Here is a 12,575-nt window from a genome sequence, read left to right on the forward strand (position 1 = left end):
TATAGCTAAGCAGTGTTTATTGAGAAGATTTGTATATATATATACACACACACTAAATATTTTATCTTTTGCACGATACTACCTTTTTCATTAAAAAGAAGAAAAGATGTGTATTGATTTTTATTTTTTTACCTTTATCTCACAATGAAAAGCCATAGCTGTTATTTTGCTATTCCACGTTCTGGGAGTCACATGTTTTATGTGCGTCTATAAGCAGATGGCAAAACAGGAGTAAATATTACCATATTCCAGCATCTCGACTGTTTATAGAGCGTGGAAGTGACAAGACAACCTTCGGTTCCCAAACCACTCTGAATGCACATAAGTAATAACTTATGGAAAGCTGACTGACAGCTACAGCACTTGGAAGATGCAGTAATGCAGATTTCTAGAAAATCTGTTTCTGTTTAAAAAACAGAGCTAGGACTCCTAAGAGTCGTGTCAGTGATCCTAACAAGTCGACCTCTTGGGAGCTGTGAACTGGCTAGGTCCCCAGCTTGCTTCTTGGGTGCGAATGCTGTTCAGTTAGTTTCTGCTTTGCACTGCTCTGTTTGTATGCATTTGCTGCATTTAATGGCTGTTGAATGACAAAGGATCTAGCTGTTGGTTGGTAGGTTTAAATCCAGATTATATTCCTTCAAAGATGCTTGGGGGGGGGGGGGATCATGTTATCTGTCTGGCTGTTAGAAAGCGTAGATTGTGTTGTCCATTTAAAGGGCTTTGTCTCTGTGGTTGCTGCCTAACTAGAGCTGGGAGTTGCAGAGGGGAGGAGGACGGCAGCTGTGCCTCACAGCTGTGAGTGGGAGACCAACTCCTTTGTGTGGATGACTTGCTCCTGGGCTGTGCTTGCTTGTTAAATTGTTAATTTAGGTCTCAGAAAGGCAAGGAAGACCACAGTAATTCTTGCAGCGAACCCTTGTTTTTGCACACACCTCCTCAGTGGCTGAATGTGTGAGATTGCAAAGGAGCAGCTGAGTCTGTTTTGCTCCAGAGAGCTGGGTTTTTTTTCAGCCCTTTCCCAAAGGTGAAATGCAGGCTGGCAGTGAACCTGCTCCATTCAATTAGATGCTTAGAGGTGGCACTTCTTCAATCAGAATAACCATTGTTCTAAAAAAACTGTTTATATAACCTACAGAATAGATTTATTTCTTGTTTGCTAGTGGCACCTATCTCTAAGTATGAGGATTCTTCAACCAGTTGCTGTTGGTTCTTCAGGTTGAGAGGGAAGATCAGCCTTCCTCTACCACATCATCCTCCAGGGCAACTTGAATCTTGCTGTGGAGTGCAGATACAGAAGAAAGTAGCCTGGCAAAAGCTTTTGCCACAGATGATGCTCCCTTGATGTTGCTGTAGGAATCTGAGACTAGACACAGCAAGGAATTAGAGATCTGCTGATGGAGAGAGTCAGGTACTATCAAAGTCACAGCAGAAATGAAAGGTCTACTGGTAGCCAGGGACTCCCAGGGTTTTGGAGGTACTAAGGAATATTTTGCAGAGATCTTTCACCAAAACTCTTCTTTTTCTCTTGTGTGTAAAGGAGAAAACTGGACCTTGATAACGTTCACAGTTTAGTTATGAGGCTTAAATAATACATGAGTTTTACAGAGCTAAAAATCTTCTGGAAAGAATTGAATTAATTGCACCCCTGGCTATAGCCATTGCTAAAAGCCTGCACTTAGAAAAGTATAAATTTGCACAAGGCATTCAGAGGTCCATTTCTTACTCTGTAGGAGAGCTGGGATGAGTGAGGGCTGGAGTTTTAGCCAAGCTTCACGTACAGAAGCTCTTTGATGGCCTGATGCTACTGGGAGACCTTCAGTTTATTTGCTATGGAAGCCCTGGTGTTTCCCCTGAGGTGGCTCCCAGCATGTGTTTGTCCAAGCAGGTGAGCTCTTGGTGGTGTTTCCAACCTCCTGCCCATGGCTGTGGTGCTCCTGCCGTGTGAAGGGTGCTGAGCAGTGCTCTTCAACAGCACCAACCCATCCCCTCGCTCCTGGTCGGCTTGTGTGGGATCGTGGGGAGCAGAGCTTGCCTTACAGAGGCAGTTCTCTAGCATCAGTGGTGTGGTGTGTGCTTTTCTTCCAAACTAGATGTTTTTGCAAATGTTTTGCCCTGATTCTTAGAGCACTAAGCTGTTCCTGACAGTGGTTCTGGAGTGCTTATTGAGATTAATGGATAAGAGTTCAGAAAGGGAACCGAATGAATATTTTGTAGAAGGACCTAGATGGTTTTTGAGGTACTAGAAGCTCTTTTATTTAGTATTAAAAAATAAAATTAAACCAGCTTATGGTTAATTTGAAATCCTTATGCTATTGCATCAGAGTTGGTCACCTAGGCTTATCACCACAACAAGAATTGCTCTCCTGATCCCACTGGACAAAAGGAAACCTATTTAAAGGGCATACTCCTGTGTTAAAAAGAGTATGTTTAAACCTCCTGGGTAACAGCACTAGGTAAACAGGTGATTTATAACTTTCCGTTTTACTATTATACTCACTGATTGCTGTCTATTTGCAGTGGGAAGCCTGCTGTGCCATTGTGCTGTGGTCCCAGACATGGCTGTTTTACCTGTAATAGGAAGCAGTTGTTTTTCCCCCTATTTCAGAGGGCACAGAGCAGGCAGCTGCCTCCTTGCTGGCTCGAAGCTGGGGAGAGGTTGTCCTGTGCAACCTTCTGTCCCTGCAGCTGCAAAGGGGTCTTGGGAGAAATAGTCTGCACTGGTTCTTAATTTAGTGTGAGATTTCCCTCGGGAGATGTTTTTGGCTGACAGAACAGAACAGGCCTAGGTTTGCTTTCCAGGGATGATGTAGCTTGCAGGAAGGTGCTCTGTTTTAGGTTAGAGTTTCTCTTCTTGCCTTATTTTATTTTTTTTCTTCTCTTTATGGCCAATTATAAATGGTTGATAAACACCTGTAATAAAATACAGATCTGCATTGGCAAATCATTTTTTTCATTAAAGAAAGCTGTTACTTACTGTGTGGAGAGTACATCTCCTCCTAAGAGATCGAATTATTTATGGGAGTGCATTAATTAGGTTTTTCAAGGCTTCCAAGGTCTTGGAGCTTAGCAGCCAGCTCCGGGGATAACTGCAGTAGGTAAATACCTCTCTGTCTTAAGTACAATTTAATAGAACTGGAAAACAGCTGTCAATATGATGTGCTTGGGACTTCTAGCCCATTGGGGGGCTCTTGTCAAACTGAAAGCTAGCACCTACAAAGCTTTTGCAAAGGGATGATCAGAACTTTCCAGCTGAGTAACTGTGCTGGTCCCAGGCATCCAGGCAATGCTGGGGGCTTCCAGAGCTGGTTTGGTTTCCAGTTTTACATCTGTGTATCTGTGTTTTCTTAATTCTGAGGTGTATCAGCACTCTTGCTCACCTGTTGTGACTGTCATCTTGGTAAACAGCAGATCTATCTCTGCTCTCCTGTTCAGCAGCAGCTCCAGTGCTTTCGCTAGTGGCGTTGTGCATTCCACCTCGAGTTTCTGTGCGTCTGTTCATGAGTATTTGGCATTGATCAAATATGCTGCTATGGTTACTCAGGTGCTGTTGACTACACAGGTCAGCTTGGAAGAGCTTTAAACAAAGTATTTGGGACAGAATGCAACACTCACTTGTGAATTTAAGACCTGGCACATCGGTTTGAACAAGTTATGTAGAAAATAATGTCTGCCTTTTTTTTCCCCTACGCTTGGGATTTGGAAAAAACATAAGAAAAATATTGCTTTGACGCCAGTCCAAGCAATGACAGTGGCTCCTGCTGAAAATAGAAGCCAGACTGTTTGTTCTGGGAATAGCCTGAAGGCCGGTAGGGCTTTGTGCACACAAGTGGCAGGAGGATGTACAAAGTGAGAAACCCACTGAAGAGTACAGGTGTCCTCAGCTGCGTCAGCACAAATCAAGAATAACTCTGATGTGGATGGGGCTGACTGCAAATCTCCACCACAGCAATACACCTGTACAAACATCTGAGGGCTGAGATTTGCAACCGTTTGGAAATGGAAGGGGCTGGAATAGGATTCTCAGACCTTGTGGTGCCATCTCATGGTTCAGGGGTAAGGTGCTAGCAGATCACTTTTGGAGACTGAGGCCTGGGTTTTTGTAATGATGAAGATTTGGGCTGCTATGAGGTTGGCCCACTGAGGGCTGTAGCCATGATTTTACTCTTCTAATCATGAGCTACTGTGAGCTGAATTGACAGGAGGTGGTGTTCAGGTCCTGGAAACTTAGTGAAGTCTGTTGTGTACTGCAGCATGGGTGGGGTTTGAAAAGGGACTGCTGTAAAGCGTCTTTACAGATGCATAATGGTACCTGCACAAAGCTATGCTGTTCAGTGCCTTTCTGCTTACTTTACCCTGAAGAAATGAACGTGACTGAAACAAGTCTGCATTTCCTCTTCTGGTTACACTGGAGGCAAAATTTCCATAGACGTGAATGGGAGAGGAGCAAGAAAGTGTTTGAGACAAGACTGAGCATGCTGGTAAAAATGAAATACAAAAATGCGGTGTGACTTGAAAACTATTTTAGAAAACACAAGCTGAAGTGGGTTACTCTGGTTACACTGGTCTGTTATGTCCTTTCTTTCTTTCTTCTGTAATTTTGAGGAGACAGTGAGGAGTCCTTAGAGATGGGTTTTGTGTGTTAAAGGGGGAAATGTTCTAGCATTTGCTGAGCACAATAAATATCACTGCCAAATAAGCAGGTCCCTATTTTGATATGGCAAAAATATTGCAAATGAGAATTCACGTCAAGCCATTACAGGAAACAAGAGTTGATTTATTACTTTTAATTAAAAATATTAACCTTGATTTCTCTCTTGATTGTCTCCCCAGGAAACTGGGCGATGGTTGGCATTTACTAACTCTTGGAGCAACCTCTTTGGTGGGTGGGTTGTGCTGGTGGGTGGGTTGTGCAGCGGGGTCTCTGTCTTCTACTTCTCTCCCCTCTTCCTAGATCTTGGGTGCAAGTATGCTGCAACTGAAAGCCTGGACAAAAAAAACTTATCTACCTTCATTGTCATAAGTAATAGCAGCATATTACTAATATTTCTTGGGTTTGGTCCTGGTTTTCCATTCAGTGCTTGGAATCCAAAGTCTGGGCATTCATATACTTGTTTTTCAGGTGAAGGATGCTAATTTGAATGGCATTTTCATTGAGCTGAGAATTGGCAGTTCTCTTTATGTACTTATTTTATCTTGGTTATTGTAGCAGACTTCTTGCACTTGCAGGAGGAGGACAAGACAGCATAACCCACTTGAGAGGGAAGTGGAAGGAAACTGTGACCATGGCAATAGGTGTTGTAAGGGGAAAAGTTGTCGTTGAATTCAGCAATAGAGATTGGAAATAATGTCTGTTGTGGTCATTGTGGACACGGAGAGAACCATCTTCCCCCTTGGACTTTGCCTGAAGGTCAAGTTCATATTTCAGTAGGTTATACTGCAGCAGCAACTGACTCCAGATATGCTTGTTTTCATCCTACTGTCCTGTGGGGTGTGTGTGTGAAGTCTCTTTTCATTACCAGACATAGTCGTTTCCCTTTCCTGATGCAGACTGCAGTGCTCTAGAGCAGTCTGAATTAAATGCCAAGGTGAAAACAGGTTGCTGTAGAAACCCATGTCAGATTTGCAAATGGTTCTTGTGCACCTCTGGGGCCATGTTACCAATAAAGACTCTGTTGTGTTTTTTTTTTTTAATGGTATTAAGAAATGATCCTTCAGTACTAAAAACCAGCTGGAACTACCAGAAGGCATATGATACAGCTTAGAAAGGGAGGGAGTTGACTGTGTGACAAGTTGTTCAGGGAACTGCTGAAACTTTGGAAACCGTCCCTTGGCTTTAGTGGGCTCTGGCCATAGGTCCCCCTGTTCACTGCAATCTGTGCAATGTGCAGCGTGTTGTATCCCAGGTGGTCTTTTCATATCAACAAGCCCATGGTGGAAGCAAAAACTGTTCTAGAGCACTGCCTTCTCCTTTCCCTATGCAAAGCATAAAAGGATGTTGGTGACAATTGTACATAAATTGTGAGGCGTGTAGAGCTGACAGTACTTGATTCTGAAACATTGTTCTGGTGCTTCCTGAACATCCCTTTGATACCTCTGCATCTTCTCGGATTAGCAATGCTGTTATAATAGCACATGGCACAAATCTAGTTACATGAGCTCTTTGGTATTTGACTGTTTTTTTTTGAGCAGTGTTTTAGGCGTTATTGAAACATTTGTGTGCTTTTTGGCTCTGAAAAATACAAATTCAAAACAAAACCCTATAAACCTTCGTTTAATCAAATCATACCTCTAACAGTAGTCCACATGCATAATAAGGTGGGTGAATGCCAAATGCAACTTTGCAAATCCTGCCAGAGCAGAAAATCAGGACAGGCGGGGGGATTTTTAGAGAGCCTTGCTTTCTTCCCAGAAAAATCACTGTAATATGTTGCGTTATTAATGCCTAGGTGAGAACTGCAAGTGGATTTAATTTGGAGCTATGCTAAGCTATATTGTATTTGCTAACACTTAGTTTATCTCTGACGATTTAAATGTTCCTGGTTTGCTGAAGCTGTGCTCGTTTCACTGACTAAAACTTGTCTGTCGACAACCTTGTCAACTGAAAGCATTAGAAGAGAATGAAATCACTTTCTGGGCCTTGCCCCTGATGGGAATTGCTGTAATATTTTAAACCTCAAAAAGGTTCGAAGTGTAACAGAGCAACATGACCACAGTCAGATTTATCAGTGCTGCTTTCATCTTGGCTTTGGGCCATCCCCTGTCCGCAAAATTCCTGTTGATGTCCCATCTGGATTTCAGTAGAAATTGATGGTAGGGTAAAGCTCTCTGATCCTATCAGTTCACATTTGCATCACTTTCGTTCTGGATGTGCTATGAAGGGCTGGAAGCGCCACTTGTTAAACTCTAATTAGCAGGCAAGCAGAGGAGAATACAAGGTCAATTTAGCACTCCTGGAATTTGAATTATTTTCTGAATTTGAAGGATGGGGGGAAAAGAAGTCAAAGCTCATGCCTCCGAGTTCAGCTGCCTTTCTAAAACAGCTCCTTAGGAGATTAAAAAAAAAAAAAAACCCAAGACTTGAATAGAGCCCTCTAATTCTAGTTGTCTATATATTTTGCTGCCATAATTGTTTCATACTTTAATGTGCAAATTTGGGTTTGATGCATGTCTTCCCCAAAACACAGAGGGGATGGGGAAGAATGAAACTTAATTATGACTATTGAGAGCAAGTGAGTGACGTTCCCAAATGTCAGTGTGACAGGTCCTCTCAGTGTATCAGGTCCAAGACCTGATTTGTCTGTCTAAAGGCTTCGTGCCTACTGCAGGACTTTGTTACCCTGGCACTTCTTATTGGTACAAAAATCATGATAATAGTACCTGTTTCTGCTCTTTCCTTCCCTCCCTATTTAAGCTAGTTTTGTCATTATAATCTTCAACCACAGCAGATGATAAGAATTTGGAGAAAGCTACATGCAGACTAGTAGTTGAAAGGAGGCAGTCGGTAAGAGCAGCAGTCAAGCTAGCTGGGGCATGAAGCAAAATACTGGTCTAGTTTGACTGGTCTGGGGCTTGTTGAAGACAACAGAGTCTTCTTTGACTTCAGCAGACTCTGAATCTGTCCTAGCCCTGTTGTCTCAAGGGATACTTTAGCTCTTCTTGAGGATCAGTGGGGTTCCTGTGGATTTGATCACTTGGGCAGCATTTCAGAAGTGAGCTGCTGACCTCTGCTTAAGAGCAGAAATGTCACCTCTTGAACTGAAGGCACAGGCATGCAGTCCAGCCTGCAGGTGAGGTTTTGGGGCAGGTCACAAAAGTGGAAGACTGTGTTTGGGCATCCTGCAGAGAGCTGTGCAGCGAGTTTGCTGACTGCTGAGCTCAGTCATCCTTCAGAGGGTGTCCCCTCTCTGCCCTCTGACTATCTACAGGCCAAACAGGCTCCTAAAGCCCAAGTCAAGCGAGTTATTGTGAATGCTTTGCTCTCTTACTAGCTTTAACCAGGTGCCCTGCCAAGAAAACTGGCATTCAGGTAGCGTACTGCTCCGCTCAGCTTCAAGCTGAATTACTTTGCATTATTGTCTATTATTTTCAGACTCACCCGAACTCTTTACATGCATCCTGGGTCACTGATGCAAACAGACTATTATTATGGGTCTGAATCAACATTGCAGTGCAGTCAGCGGCAGTTCAGGTCTCCCGGCGCATACCAATTTATTCTCTCAATGCAGCCAAAGTGAGTGAAGCCTCATTGCCCAGTCAAGGTGATTGAATGCAACTGCAGCTGGTTGATTAAACTGAACGAAGGGAAACAGTCATGTGTCACTCCACACGCTCTACCACATGAAACAAGGGGATTAGATATGGTGAATTTCTAGTAATGAAAGCAGGCAATCGGGTTCGTCATAAAATCAGCTTAAAAGAGCTTTCTAGATTCCAGAGAGAACTAAAATAACTTGACCTACCTTGGTGCTGTAATCTTTAAATGCTGCTTAACATCTGCTCATCAGCACTTGGCAATAATATTTCTGATGAAATTTGTAATAGGCAGCACTGTCTTGCGTTGAAAATAATAATGTAGAGGGAAATCGTGATGGAGGAAAAAACGTCATTACACAAGGGTTAAAAGTGGAACAGAATCGTTTGGCTTGAGTTTGAAAAAGAAAAAGTTTAGTAGAAAGGTGCAGCTACAGCAATCTCACTGAGGGCGCTGGCTGGGCACAAGCACAGTCCGGTGGCCTGGGGCGAGGTGAAGCATCCCTTCAGTCCCCTGCAGGAGTTTAGCATTAGAACCAGTTCTTAAGGGATCTCAGTTAACAGTACAACCATAGATCTCTGAGTGTGTTCTTAGCTGTGGTGGTACAGAAGGTACTTAACACCAGGTGGGCTGGATGTGAGCCCTTGCAGGCAGAGGAAGGTGTTTTGAAGGGCTGCATGCTGTCTTCGGCTGCATAACCAGCTAGGAACGTTTTGGGGTCTTTCTTGCAGCCCTTATAATTTCTGGGGCTTTTTTCCTTTCCTAGTGTGAGTCTTTCTTCAGCTGAAGGAGGAATTGGTTCCTGCCAATGCCCTGTAGAGAAGTCAAATATCATCTCTGTCCCAGATGCTGTTCTTGGATTCATATATTCAAGGATGATATTAATTGCTTTGCCACTGGGAACGCCTAACAAATTGCTTGTTCTTTATGTTGACAAATCCTTTATTCAGCTTGCTTTCCAGGATGTGGTTCCTCATGCAGAATGCTCATTGGTTCCTAGACATATAGCTCCGTGTCTTGGCTTTATTAAAATCTATTTTGTTGGAAAGATTCCAATCTATTAAGCTACCCAGGCCACACTGCTGGCCTCTTTCCATCCTGTTCTACTACTGTGGTGTCCTTTGTAGTCTGTAAGTTCACTTAGTAGAATATACGTTTGTTTCAGAATTAAAAATGGCAGTGAGTATGCTAGGCCTGGTATGGATTCGTGTGGAACATACAGCCACTTGTTGCTACTTCCCTGTAGACATACTTTTGGAAATCTGTTGCTTCCCCGCTCTTAATTTGTTTACCATGGACTTTAATTGAAGCTACAGAGTTGTACAATGAATATATCAAAATTGAAATCCCAGTAGTCTTCCGCAGCCTAATTTATGTGTGGGCTTTCCTCCCAGCACTTCCCTTGGAGCTCATCAATATCTGTTCCCTTTTTCTTTTTTTTTTTTTTCCTTCCCCCTTTATTTAGGGGTTGAATCTCTTGGACTGTTCGGTAGTGTGTGTACTGTTTCCCTGTACACAGGTACTTCTTGACAGTAATATTCTGAGATTTCTACAGCAACCTCAGTTTTTGGCACTGAATTCCTCTTCAGTGTTTTTTTTTTTTTTTTTTTGAAATATTCTGTGGTATTTTTTTTTTCAACTCTTGTGATCTACATGTTATCTTTATCTTTCATGGGAGCTGAAATAGAAGGATCACTTTGCATCTCTAATAAATACTCCCAGACTAATTCAGGGAAATGCTTCATAATCTCCTTAACTGTAGAATTGGACTGGAGATGGGTATTTTGTTAGGGTAAATGCATAAATTCCAAATTTTTCTTTTCTTTTCTATTTTTATTTTTCCCCTTCTCCTCTGAATTGCATTAGTATGAAGGGTGGAGGTGGGGAGAAAGTGAATCAAGTCTAGTGGAGGTTTGTTGGTTTGTTTTTCTGGAAGGACCAGCTTGGATTTTTCCTCTACATAGATTTTTGCATTGTTTTGCAGAGCATCTCTTCTGCAGAGTAACTCCACTGAGAGGGACAGCTTGTGCTGTGGCTTTCTGCTGCATTTCCTACCCTTGTAAGGTGTAGTATCTGGTTGTTGTCTCGTGTTCCTCTGCCCACGGGCAGTTCTCACTCCCTTCCTCCCTGCCCGACCCCTCTCCGGGATACTTCTGACCAGGCCAGCTCACCCATCTTGAGAAGGCAGAGGCATGTCCAGGGAGGGAGGTGCTGCAGCATCAGGTGAGAGCCAGTGGCTGTCCCTTGGACCAGTACCAAGTACGTGAATCACGGTGTTTTACAAGAAGATAGTTGACAAATCAATTATTTTAATAGCTGTGCTATCTTCATTTATACGCACAGAGAAGGATTATTTTGTTCTTGTTAAAAGTGAATGTTTCTTTCTTTGCTCTGTCTCTGTGCACAGCATGTCTTGCTGTTACATTTAAGTTGCTATAAACTCTAAATCAATAATCCCATTAAGAAGAAAAAAGGGGTCTAGTAGCAATAAGCACAATTGCAGAGTTAATCAGATCATCTTTATGTGAGTTGTAGGCTCTGTAGAGTTAGAACATCTTTGGGAAGCAAAATCAATATGGACACAATGCAGTCGCTTTATTTTCTGGGTACCAACAGTACTAGAGTGGGGTCTGGGTGCATGCATGGGACCCAGGGAATTTGCTGCCTGGGAACACCACAGCTGTGGGAAAGGAATGGCTGCTGCTATGGGATCAAATAACAAAGCGGTGTATGTTTTGGGCACTCAAGTGTCTGGGAGAGGTATGGATCCAAGAATTTCTTCACTATTACTCCCTCCCCGCCCCCTTCAGAAAATGTCTAAAATAGCACTGCATTTTAAATGCAGCATGTTGTGTTGTTAACTACTTATTTTGCAGTGTTTAAAAAGAAATGCAAACACCTGATTTTATGAACAGATCCTTTGGAAGAGGTGGTCCTGTTTTTCTCATCTCTCCTTTCAATCATAATTTCTAAGCATGCTCCTTATGGCTGAGCTCTGGGTGCACCTGGCCGTGCTGGGGAGATCCCAGTGAGATTTATTTTTTCCCAAACCAGACTCTGCACAACTCCTTCCAAGTAGAGTTGCACCCTGTTCTCTGCAGCCACCACCACATAAATAGCTATTGAAGACGGCAAAATTGAAACCACAAAAAAGATGGGCCTTCTCGTTGTTTCATTATCGTTGTTTCATTATCGTTAAATATGATCTCTGCTGTGCGGTGGAATAACCAGCGCCCAATGCCGCTGCATCTTGATTGCTATTCAATGATCCTTTAAGATGAACCCTGCTGTATGTTCAACAGATTAGTGTACAGCCTTCTCCCTGCACTTTACATTAAGCAGTAGATCATGTAACTGTGCCTTAAATATTTAGCACACTTCTGTTTGCTAATAAAGATTTTTAGGAGAAATAATGTTTCATGCTGACACCCTCGCTAATAATCAAGTGCAGCTGGCTGACGATGTATGGCACCAGAGCTTGGTGCTGCCTGTCCTGGTAGGAAATAGTGTCTCTGTAGCATGCTGTGCAAACTGGGAGGGTGGTCAGGGCCAGCGGAGCAGCTGGATGCATGTTGGTGTTGTCCAGCAAGTGCTGCAGAGTGAGGGGGTCTTCGTGCACCCTCCTATGGAAAGGGGTAAGCAAAGCTTTCTGAAAGCAGGTTTAATTCAAATGGAGCTGTTGTATTTTCAGTAGCTCAGCATGTCTGAGCTGGCTTGTTAGCAGCTCCTGGTGCTGAAGAGCTGGTCTGTGCTGTATATCCTTACCTAGGCAGCTGTACAGCCTTTATTTGTGTAGTGAGAACCCAAAGATGTCCCTGGAGAGAGAACCAAATTTCCTCTTAGTTGGGTTAGTTTCTAAAATCGCATCTTGGTCTCGGCAAGGCTTGATTTGAGCTAGATCTTCATTTATGTAATTCCCCTACTGTCTTCCAGCTATCAAACTGTTTTTTAAATATAAACCATTTCTCAAGGATAATTTTAGACCTGGATCATGTACAAGAAGGCATTCACATGCTATTCTCACCACCTGGTCTGTTTGGATTTGATGGTTTGCCTGAATATTTCCCAGACCTGATTTTCCTCCAGTTAAACTACCGTGTACCAAAATGTCTTGCAGAATCAACTGGTTGTGCAGTATTTGGACACAAACTGCCTTTTTGCTCACATAAGGGAACAAAAAGTGTGGTTAAGGATAAATGCAAGGTTCATAGCTATCCACCTTTGAAGAGACCTGTCATCACAAGCCATAACAAGGAAATTTAAGCTGGATCTTAAGAACAATCCTTTAGTGGTTGGAGAGGGTTCCTCAGTGTTTTACACAAAG

At 42.9% G+C, this 12,575-nt stretch overlaps 1 protein-coding gene across 2 annotated transcripts in view; it reads left to right on the plus strand.

The window, feature by feature from the left end:
• Positions 1-12,575, plus strand: part of LOC308178273 (uncharacterized protein) — an 81,510-nt gene that overhangs the window by 1,587 nt on the left and 67,348 nt on the right. The gene's annotated exons all lie outside the window — the stretch shown is intronic.

This window comes from Anser brachyrhynchus, assembly GCF_964034855.1.
Source record: "Anser brachyrhynchus genome assembly, chromosome: 15".
NCBI lineage: Eukaryota > Metazoa > Chordata > Aves > Anseriformes > Anatidae > Anser > Anser brachyrhynchus.